Source organism: Phyllobates terribilis, unplaced genomic scaffold, assembly GCF_046119375.1.
Source record: "Phyllobates terribilis strain yellow unplaced genomic scaffold, ASM4611937v1 Scaffold_2__4_contigs__length_985480577, whole genome shotgun sequence".
Classification (NCBI taxonomy): domain Eukaryota; kingdom Metazoa; phylum Chordata; class Amphibia; order Anura; family Dendrobatidae; genus Phyllobates; species Phyllobates terribilis.
In genome coordinates, this window is record NW_027362762.1 from 81438512 (window position 1) to 81450877 (window position 12366).

The window sequence follows — 12366 nt, forward strand, 5'->3', positions numbered from 1 at the left end:
TGCGGCCCTCGGGCTGTATAATGGAAGATGGGGGTGATGGTGTAGGGTGTCCCAGTACCGTTAGTGCTGGAGGAGCAAGGAGCACACAGACAACAGGTTGCAGTCCAGGGTCTTTACTAGAACAGGTGAACTGACCCACAAACAGTCCAGGCTAGGAGGGGACCTGGATGTCTGAGAGTAATTGGGAAATTGGCCCTGGTCAGGGTGAGGGTGTAGGCCTACAGTGCTCTCTGCGCTCCTTCTGGCTATCTCCTCCTGGTAGGGTAACAGCCCACGGGCCCGAGCTCACCGTGTCTTCTCGCCCGTATGGCCTGCAACTTGGGTCCCTTTCTATTCCCGGCCTGGTACGGCTTGGCTGGTCCCTTCTGGTGTGGCGGAACCTCCGGGCTTCTTAGGCCAAGGAACATACAGTCCCCTGCGGACTGGTTGTCTGCTGTAGGACGTGGAATCCTCACAGCCTCAGACACCAAAGTCTGGAAGATTGGGTTCTTTGTCTGCCAGGACAGGCACACTTCGCCTCTTGTCCCTGGCTTGTGGCTCTCCTACTGCCACACGTCCTCTTAGGGTGCAATACAACTGTCCTTCACTGCTCTGGGACACCTCTCAATCCAGAGACAGGTCGTCCAGGTCTCCCTAACCCTGCCCCCAGTTCCAGCTTTTATAGGGGCAGCCTGCTCCCCCTACTGGCCTGAGACAGGAGGTATTGCATGCTAATGTTCCCCTGACCAGAGAACCTCCCCTTTGCTCTCAGACACAGCTTTATTATATTTGTGGCATCCAGGCCAGGGTGACACATTCCCCCCTAGTAGAATTTAGTACTCCGGGACTAAACAGTAAACAAAGATAATATACATGACTATAAAACATTAGTAGACAAACGACGCACAGATTGAGTTCTTAAGGTCACAGTGTGGTCTGTGACCGGGTGTCCATATCACCAACACAACGGGGAGCCTTAACCAGGTGAGGGTCTGTCCTACCCCAAGTCCTTCACAGTCTTAGTTCATTCCTTGGTTAGGCTCCGAACGCAGTCCATACAAAGTCCCGGTTATTAAAAGTCCATAACCTTTGAGTCCGTACGGTAACTGTAAGAAACTGAAACACAGAATTACCAATCATGCATGTAACTTTGCAAACATTTCAACACTTGGCAACAGGGTTATTTACAATTTTAGTGCACCCTATATTCTCCAGCGAGCGGGTATCTGCCACTTTGTGCTCCTGGTTGATCTCCTTAATCCACTGTCTGGTGGTGGACCGACCTGGCTTTCCCCACTAGCGTTAGGGGTACAGCTACCAGCTGGACTTACAGGCAGGGCAGGCAGCTGTCTGCGGGACCTTTGGCTTACCGCAGGCATGGCAGGCTCACTGTCAGCAGAGGGTTGATTCTCCTGGGCTGCTGGTACAGGCTCTTCTGACTCTGGAACTGCTTGCTCTTCTTCACCTTCCGGCTCTGGTGTAGGTTGTTGCTGAGCCAGTTGCAGGAAATGCAGGACGGGTACCACTATGGCATCGTTTATTCGAGTCCAGGACTGAGGAAACTCTCCGAGAACGATGCTGATCGTTTCTTCCTTGTCCTCTTCGGGTTCAAGGTCACTTTGATCCTCTTCTGCACTACGGAGTTGCTCGGGGCACCTTTTTAGGTGGTCTCTGGAGACGGTATTAGTGGTTTCTCCTCCATCCTTGGTGATCACGCACACCTTTGAGTTGTCGTGATCAGACTGCAGTACGGTGTAGGGTTCCCTTTCCCACTGGTCATCCAACTTGTGAAGCCTTCTCTTTCGCTTCAGGACCTGCTCACCAGATTCTAGGGGACCAGCAGGGGCGTGTTGGTTGAAGAGTTTTTCTTGTCTCTCTCTCACCTGGGCCAGGCTCTTCTCCACACTCTCCTGTACCTTCTTGTACTGCAGTTGCCTTTCCGTATCCCAGTCCGCATCCGGGGAGGTGTCCTCAGGTGTTAGGACTCCCATCTCCGGGTCTACGGGCAGCTTACCTGGTCTAGCTCGCATCAGGTAAGCCGGGGTGCAGTTTGTAGCATTCACCGGGATATGGTTGTATAAGTCTATTAGATCCGGCAGTTTTTCTGGCCACAGGCTGCGTACCTCCAGGGGCAACGTCTTCAGAAGATCAATGACTATATTGTTCATTTTCTCACACATCCCGTTGGTTTGTGGGTGGTAAGGCATTGTCCGAATCTTCTTACAGCCATAGAGGTTGTAGATCTCTTGGAAGATTTCAGCCTCGAACGCTGGACCCTGGTCTGTCAGGACCTGTTCCAGATACCCGTGTGGACGGCAGAAGTATTGCTGGAAGGCTCTGGCCGCCGTTTGGGCTGTCAAGTCTTTCACCGGGACCACCACTAGAAAACAGGAATAGTGGTCCACGATTGTCAGGGCGTAGATGTACCCTGACCGGCTTGGAGCCATTTTGACGTGGTCCAGAGCTACCAGCTCAAGAGGCTGCTGGGTGACGATGGGCTTCAAGGGCACCTTCTGGCTGGTGCGGTCTTTTCTCCTTAAGTTACAAGGGCCACAGTCCCTGCACCACTTCTCTACAGCCCCTCTCATGCCAACCCAAAAGAACCGTCCTCTTAGCAGGAACTCCAGTTTCTTCCAACCGAAGTGCCCCGCTCTGTCATGGTAAGCCCCCAGGACCATAGCTGCATCCCGCCTTGGGACCACGACTTGCCAGGTCAGCTCGTGTGTCCAGTGGTTGACAAGTCATCTGCACAGCTTGCCTTCATAGAGGAACAGCTTGCTCTTCTCTTTCCATAGCTGCTTGGCTTCCTCTGGAGCATCCGGACCTAAGCGGGCATATTCCTGGGTCAGCAGATGTTTCACCAGGCGGACTGCAGGGTCACTATCTTGGTTCTCGGCCCAGCTGTGGTGAGGTGGGGGATTGATCATAACGGTTGTTAAATCCTCCTCCTTCACACGGTGGGAGTATTGAGCGGCTCCATACCGGTGAAACGCGGGGAGTTCTACCTCCTCCAGCTCTTCCGGGTCTTCGTCACCTTCAGGTAAGTGAGGCATTCTCGATAGGGCGTCAGCATTGGCATTGATTTTGCCTACCCGGTACTTGATCACGAAGTCATAATTGGAGAGACGGGCCATCCACTTCTGTTCCAGGGCATCAAGTCTTGCGCTGTCTAGGTGTGTTAACGGGTTGTTGTCCGTGTACACAGTGAACTTTGCGGAGGCCAGGTAATGCTTGAAGCATTCCGTTACGGCCCACACCACTGCCAAGAATTCTAGCTTGAAGGAGCTGTAATTCTCCGGGTTCCTCTCGGTGGGCCTCAGCTTCCGGCTGGCGTACGCGATCACCCTTTCTCTGCCCTGTTGGTTTTGTGACAGTGCGGCTCCCAGTCCCACATTACTGGCGTCTGTGTGGAGAATAAAAGGCTGGCCATAATCAGGGTAGGTCAGGATCTCATCCCCTGTGAGGGCCATCTTCAACTGGGGGAAGGACTCCTCTTCCGGTTTATCCCACTTGAAGGGTTGCTTTTGGCTTCTGGACTTAAACTGTCCTATCAGGAGGTCCTCTATAGGAGCTGCCATCTTAGTGAACCCGGGGATGAACCTTCGGTAGTAGCCTACCAACCCGAGGAACTGCCTCACTTCTTTGATGTTCGAGGGGCTTGGCCAGCTCTTGATTGCCGTGACCTTGTCAGGGTCGGGGGCTACTCCTTCTGCACTTACCACGTGCCCTAGGTACTTGACCTTCGGTTTCAACAGGTGACACTTTGATGGTTTCACCTTCAGGCCATAGGCTGCCAGGGCTTCGAACACCTCGGCCAGGTGCTTTAGATGGTCCTCGTAAGTCTTCGAATAGACGATCACGTCGTCCAGGTAAAAGAGGACCGTTTCGAAGTTTCGGTGCCCTAGACAGCATTCCATCAGCCTCTGGAAGGTCCCTGGTGCGTTGCAGAGCCCGAAGGGCATACAGTTGAACTCGCTCAGTCCCATCGGGGTGGTGAAGGCGGTCTTCTCCTTGTCAGCCTCTGCCACAGGAACCTGCCAGTACCCGTATGTAAGGTCCAAAGTAGAAAAGAAGTTAGCTGATTTTAGTGCAGCTAAAGACTCCTCTATTCTAGGCAGCGGATATGCGTCTTTGTGGGTGATACGGTTGATTTGTCTATAGTCCACGCACATTCTCATGGTGCCATCTATCTTTTTACCAGAACCAGGGGGGCTGCCCAGGGGCAACAGCTATCTCTAATGACCCCAGCTTCTTTCATTTGTCTTAGCATGCCCTTGGCGTTCTGATAATGTGCAGGGGGTACAGACCTGTGTCTCTCTTTCATCGGTGGGTGGTTCCCCGTGGGGACATGGTGTTCTATCCCTTTTACTCTACCGAAGTCTAGCGGGTGCTTGCTAAAAATTCTCTCGTACTCCTGGACCACCCGGTAGACTCCTTGATTTTGGTGCAGGGGAGTGGAGTCAGCACCCACATGGAGTTTCTGGCACCAGTCCTCCTTTTGTTTCTGGGAGCCATTACCCTCCGCCTGTGGAGATGGAGGCAAAGGCTCCACGGCCCTGATAGCTTTGTATTCGACAGCAAACAGTTTGGCAAGTGTAGCGTACCTGGGTAAGTGTACCTCCCTCTCCCCAATGTTGAGAATGCGAACGGGCACCCTCCCATGACGGACATCAACCACAGACCGGGCTGTCAAAATGGTGGGCCTTCTGTCTGAGTACACGGGTTCTACCATGGCTTGGTAGTCTCTACCTCTCAACCCGATTGCAGTCCGACACCAGATCATCATTTCACTTTTGGGAGGCATGGAAATGGGGAATGGGTCACTCATTCTTACGCTACCGATCTCACCACCAGACAGTTCTACCTGCTGCCGTCTCATCAGGGCTTTTATCTCCTTGTTGAGAACTCTCTGTTGGCTGGAACTAGCATTCACCGCCACCTGTTGTAGAATTACAATTACCTCTGAAAGACAATTTTCAATCACGTTAGTACCCACAGTTATTTTAGGGTGACTTTCACGAGGTCACTGTCCACAATAATCACTCCCTGTGCCGGCAGTTCAACTTTACCAATCTTAATGGTCATCTCCTTGAACCCCATCTGTGGCATGGGCAAGCCATTACTGGCGATGATGCTCAAGTCACTGTCTGTATACCGTGTTATATCAGCATCAGTGTTATGTTCTGCTACCAGAGCTAAGGAAAGAGAGGAGATCTGTCCCTACGATAGAACTCAGCTTTATCCCTACGATGTAACAGGGGACCTGATCCTGCGATCAGACCTGCTAAAGTCCTAAGCTAGTCTGTATGGAGACCTATAGATGTGGGGAAGGAATCCCTACAAGTACTAAGGACTGGGAGGAAAATGGGACACCTCCTAACAGAAATAGTAGCAGACAGACAAACAAACAAAATATATAGAACACTGAGGTCCGTAGACCAAGCAAACTAACAGAGTTAGATACAGAGCACAGGCTAGCTAGAAAGTAGTTATACAATGAAGTCCAGCAAAGCCAGAAGGGCGGAGCAGGATTAAATAGGCCAACGAGGTCATGTGACCAGCAAAGGAAAAAACCTAAGAGCAAGGTTCTAACAGTACCCCCCCTTCTAAGAGGATCCTCCGGATCCCCTAGGACCAGGCTTATCAGGAAATCTCCTGTGAAACGCTCTGATAAGTCTGGACGCGGAAACATCATCTGACCTCACCCAAGAGTTATCCTCGGGTCCGAAACCTTTCCAGGCCACCAGATACTGCAAACTACCTCTATACCGTCTAGAGTTAAGGATGCGAGAAATTTCATATTCCCCGTCCTCCACCACCGGAGGAACAGAGGCAGAGGCGTCACCATCCGACACAACAGCTTTTTTTAACAGAGAGACATGAAATACCGGATTAATTCTCCAGGAGGTAGGAACCTCAAACCTAACAGCAGATTGGTTGACAACCTGAAGCACCTTAAAGGGCCCTACAAACTTGGGACCAAATTTCTTAGAAGGAATCCTCAACCGCAGATTCCTAGAGGACAACCAAACCATGTCACCAACAGCGAACAAAACCTCCTGTCGTTTCCTATCAAAGTAGTCTTTAGATTTTCTGTTGGCCTCCTGAAGATTACCACGCACATCCGTCCAAACTCTCTCCAAATCACCGGAAAAATTCTCCTCCTCAGGCACGGCAGATCCCAACTTGGAGAACGACCCAAACGACGGATGTCTCCCAGAACAACAAAAAAAAGGCGAACAACCAGCAGAAGAAGATGTATGATTGTTCAGAGCAAATTCAGCAAGTGGCAGAAACTCAGACCACCCCTCTTTATTGTCTGCCACAAAACAACGCAAGAACTGCTCAACATCCTGGTTTTTCCTTTCTGTCTGGCCATTAGATTCAGGATGATATCCGGACGAGAACGACAGATGAACTCCCAACCTGTCACAAAAGGCACGCCAAAAACGAGCCACGAACTGAGGACCCCTATCAGAAACAATGTCAGTAGGAACGCCATGAAGTCTGACAATTTCCTTGACAAAGGCCTTAGCGAGAGTTTTAGCGCAGGGCAGTTTGACGAAGGGAACCAAGTGACACATCTTGCTAAAACGGCCCACGACCACCCAGATGACAGTAAAACCCTCAGAGGGGGGAAGGTCAGTTATAAAGTCCATAGCCAAATGTGTCCAAGGAGCACTAGGAACCGCCAAAGGACAAAGCAACCCCGCAGCAGGAGTATGTGAGGACTTAGATCTAGCACATATAGTACATTGACGCACCCACTTAATGACTTCCTTCTGCCATCCAGGCCACCAAAAACTGCGACCCACCAGTCTCTTGGTCTCAGAGATTCCGGGATGGCCTGCCAACCGAGATTCGTGACACTCAATAAACAAATCTCTCCTAAAGGTCCCAGGCACAAACAACCTCCCATGAGGAGTGTTAGATGGGGCATTCTCCTGTGCTTTAAGAATCTCATCTTCCAAAACGGAGTCCAAAGCAGCTATCACAACACCTTCTTGTAAAATGTTCTCCTCTTTCTCAGCACCGACTATGGGAGAAAAACTGCGAGACAAGGCATCCGCCTTAACATTCTTAGTACCAGGGATGTAAGTAACGGAGAAATTAAACCGCGAGAAAAACAGTGCCCACCTAGCCTGACGGGCATTCAGGCGCTTGGCAGCATCAAGATATATCAGATTTTTATGATCCGTAAGAACCTGAACGGGAAATTCCGCACCTTCCAAGAAGTGGCGCCAGTGTTCAAATGCGAGTTTAATAGCCAATAATTCCCGATTACCAATATCGTAATTCAGTTCAGTCTCCGAAAAAATTTTTGAAAAAAAGGCACAGGGATGTAATCCATCCCCGTTATCCTGAGACAATACTGCGCCAACCCCCACAGAGGAAGCATCAACCTCAACCAAAAACGGCTTAGTCACATCAGGCTGCATAAGGATGGGAGCAGAGGTGAACCTCTCCTTGAGATACACAAAAGCTTCAATGGCCTCAGAAGACCACTGAACCGCATTAGCACCTTTCCTGGTGAGATCGGTCAGAGGTTTGACAATACTAGAAAAATTTTTTATGAATTTTCTGTAATAATTGTCGAAACCTAAAAACCTCTGTATCGATTTCAAACCAATAGGCCTAGGCCATTCCTGTACAGCTTGAACTTTAACCGGGTCCATCTCAAAACCTTCGCTGGAGATAATGTAACCCAAAAAACTAATTCTCTGTACAGCGAACTCACATTTCTCCAGCTTAGCAAAAAGCGAATTGTCCATTAACAATTGTAATACCTCACGTACGCTCCGCCAATGAGACTCCAGATCCGGCGAATAAATCAAAATGTCATCCAAATACACAACCACATTTTTGCCGATCAAAGGTCTAAGAATGTCATTAATAAGATTCTGAAAAAATGCAGGAGCATTAGTAAGACCAAAAGGCATAACCAGATTCTCAAAATGACCCACAGGAGTGTTAAAAGCAGTCTTCCATTCGTCACCCTCCTTCATGCGCAACAGATTGTATGCCCCCTTAAGGTCAATTTTAGAGAACCACTTGGCCCCCATTAGCTGGTTAAACAGATCAGGAATCAATGGCAGTGGGTAAGGATTGCGTACAGTAATTTTGTTAATCTCACGAAAATCCAGACAAGGACGTAAACCGCCGTCCTTTTTTTTTACAAAAAAAAATCCAACCGCCACAGGAGACTTAGAGGGCCTAATGTGACCGGCGGCCAAACTTGTCTGTATGTATTCATCCAAAGCCTTCCTCTCAGGAATAGTAAGGTTAAATAAACGACTTTTAGGAAGAGTCTCTCCAGGGACAAATTCAATAGAACAATCATAGTCTCTATGGGGAGGCAAAACCTGCGATTCCTTCTCAGAAAAAACTCTCCAAAAATCCTGAATAGGAACAGGCAATTCTCCCCTATCCAAAGCTGCAATACGCCCGTTACAACACTTGTCATAACATTTATGGCTCCAGGATTTAATTTCATTGGTAGACCAATCCAGTACAGGATTGTGAAATTTTAACCAGGGCAATCCCAATATTACTGGAGAAGGCAAGTTATTCAAAACTACCAAATCCAATTTCTCATGGTGAACACCATTAATAGTGAAAGGAAATTCACAGACCTTGAGAGTAATATTCTTCAAAGGGGAACCATCCACAGAAACCACAGCAATGGGGGATGATAAAGGTTCGGGTTTTAAATTGAGTCTTTCCAAGAATCCCCCATCAATTACATTCAGAGTAGATCCACAATCAACAAACACCCGAAATTCCATTAATTTTTCCTGAGCAATCGTGGAAGCAGCTAAAAATACACCCTTGGAATTTAAACAGGCAATACGGGCATGACTGACCATTTTTTTTTCTTTCTTCATACGAAGCTCACAGCCTTTAATCAAATGACCAGATTTTCCGCAATAGAAACACAAGCCTTCAGAAAATCGACGGTCTTTTTCTTGAGAGCGAGGTGCCACCGATCCAATCTCCATCGATTCACCACTGTTAGTACACACATTCTCATAACCAGAAACTGACATAGCAGAGGATTTGCTCTCATTAACCCTTGCACGCAGTCTCCTATCCACCCGTATAGCTAATTGCATAGCCTGTTGCAAATCTTCAGGTGTAGGATAAGCAATTAGCAGGTCTTTAACCCTTTCATTGAGCCCAGCAAGAAATAGACTTTTCAGAGCAGAATCGTTCCACCCTGTTTGAGTAGACCAACGACGGAAATGAGTACAATATTTTTCCACATAACCTGATCCCTGTCTCAAACGTCTTAACTCAGTCTCAGCTGATGCGACACGGTCAGGATCATCATATAATAGTCCCAAAGCAGAAAAAAAACTATCCACTGATCTGAAGCATGTATCACTAGGTTGCAAAGAAAAGGCCCACTCCTGAGGCTCTTTGCGCAAAAGTGACGTTATGAACCCTATGCGCTGGGATTCATCCCCAGAGGACTTGGGTCTCAAACGAAAATACAATAAGCAAGCATTTTTAAATGAAAAAAATTCTCGGTGTTCACCAAAAAATAAATCCGGCAAACATACCTTAGACTCCAAGAAATGTGCTCCAGGACAGTTACTCACGTGCTGACGGAGCTCGGCCACCTCCAGAGAGAGTCCCTGCAGGCGATGAGCCAAATCCTGAACCGACACCATGATGGAACAGAAAAATCTTTCCTTAGAGAATTTGCAGGCTGGACTTACTGTTATGTTCTGCTACCAGAGCTAAGGAAAGAGAGGAGATCTGTCCCTACGATAGAACTCAGCTTTATCCCTACGATGTAACAGGGGACCTGATCCTGCGATCAGACCTGCTAAAGTCCTAAGCTAGTCTGTACGGAGACCTATAGATGTGGGGAAGGAATCCCTACAAGTACTAAGGACTGGGAGGAAAATGGGACACCTCCTAACAGAAATAGTAGCAGACAGACAAACAAACAAAATATATAGAACACTGAGGTCCGTAGACCAAGCAAACTAACAGAGTTAGATACAGAGCACAGGCTAGCTAGAAAGTAGTTATACAATGAAGTCCAGCAAAGCCAGAAGGGCGGAGCAGGATTAAATAGGCCAACGAGGTCATGTGACCAGCAAAGGAAAAAACCTAAGAGCAAGGTTCTAACAGTACCCCCCCTTCTAAGAGGATCCTCCGGATCCCCTAGGACCAGGCTTATCAGGAAATCTCCTGTGAAACGCTCTGATAAGTCTGGACGCGGAAACATCATCTGACCTCACCCAAGAGTTATCCTCGGGTCCGAAACCTTTCCAGGCCACCAGATACTGCAAACTACCTCTATACCGTCTAGAGTTAAGGATGCGAGAAATTTCATATTCCCCGTCCTCCACCACCGGAGGAACAGAGGCAGAGGCGTCACCATCCGACACAACAGCTTTTTTTAACAGAGAGACATGAAATACTGGATTAATTCTCCAGGAGGTAGGAACCTCCAACCTAACAGCAGATTGGTTGACAACCTGAAGCACCTTAAAGGGCCCTACAAACTTGGAACCCAATTTCTTAGAAGGAATCCTCAACCGCAGATTCCTAGAGGACAACCAAACCATGTCACCAACAGCGAACAAAACCTCCTGTCGTTTCCTATCAAAGTAGTCTTTAGATTTTCTGTTGGCCTCCTGAAGATTACCACGCACATCCGTCCAAACTCTCTCCAAATCACCGGAAAAATTCTCCTCCTCAGGCACGGCAGATCCCAACTTGGAGAACGACCCAAATGACGGATGTCTCCCAGAACAACAAAAAAAAGGCGAACAACCAGCAGAAGAAGATGTATGATTGTTCAGAGCAAATTCAGCAAGTGGCAGAAACTCAGACCACCCCTCTTTATTGTCTGCCACAAAACAACGCAAGAACTGCTCAACATCCTGGTTTTTCCTTTCTGTCTGGCCATTAGATTCAGGATGATATCCGGACGAGAACGACAGATGAACTCCCAACCTGTCACAAAAGGCACGCCAAAAACGAGCCACGAACTGAGGACCCCTATCAGAAACAATGTCAGTAGGAACGCCATGAAGTCTGACAATTTCCTTGACAAAGGCCTTAGCGAGAGTTTTAGCGCAGGGCAGTTTGACGAAGGGAACCAAGTGACACATCTTGCTAAAACGGTCCACGACCACCCAGATGACAGTAAAACCCTCAGAGGGGGGAAGGTCAGTTATAAAGTCCATAGCCAAATGTGTCCAAGGAGCACTAGGAACTGCCAAAGGACAAAGCAACCCCGCAGCAGGAGTATGTGAGGACTTAGATCTAGCACATATAGTACATTGACGCACCCACTTAATGACTTCCTTCTGCCATCCAGGCCACCAAAAACTGCGACCCACCAGTCTCTTGGTCTCAGAGATTCCGGGATGGCCTGCCAACCGAGATTCGTGACACTCAATAAACAAATCTCTCCTAAAGGTCCCAGGCACAAACAACCTCCCATGAGGAGTGTTAGATGGGGCATTCTCCTGTGCTTTAAGAATCTCATCTTCCAAAACGGAGTCCAAAGCAGCTATCACAACACCTTCTTGTAAAATGTTCTCCTCTTTCTCAGCACCGACTATGGGAGAAAAACTGCGAGACAAGGCATCCGCCTTAACATTCTTAGTACCAGGGATGTAAGTAACGGAGAAATTAAACCGCGAGAAAAACAGTGCCCACCTAGCCTGACGGGCATTCAGGCGCTTGGCAGCATCAAGATATATCAGATTTTTATGATCCGTAAGAACCTGAACGGGAAATTCCGCACCTTCCAAGAAGTGGCGCCAGTGTTCAAATGCGAGTTTAATAGCCAATAATTCCCGATTACCAATATCGTAATTCAGTTCAGTCTCCGAAAAATTTTTTGAAAAAAAGGCACAGGGATGTAATCCATCCCCGTTATCCTGAGACAATACTGCGCCAACCCCCACAGAGGAAGCATCAACCTCAACCAAAAACGGCTTAGTCACATCAGGCTGCATAAGGATGGGAGCAGAGGTGAACCTCTCCTTGAGATACACAAAAGCTTCAATGGCCTCAGAAGACCACTGAACCGCATTAGCACCTTTCCTGGTGAGATCGGTCAGAGGTTTGACAATACTAGAAAAAATTTTTATGAATTTTCTGTAATAATTGGCGAAACCTAAAAACCTCTGTATCGATTTCAAACCAATAGGCCTAGGCCATTCCTGTACAGCTTGAACTTTAACCGGGTCCATCTCAAAACCTTCGCTGGAGATAATGTAACCCAAAAAACTAATTCTCTGTACAGCGAACTCACATTTCTCCTGCTTAGCAAAAAGCGAATTGTCCATTAACAATTGTAATACCTCACGTACGCTCCGCCAATGAGACTCCAGATCCGGCGAATAAATCAAAATG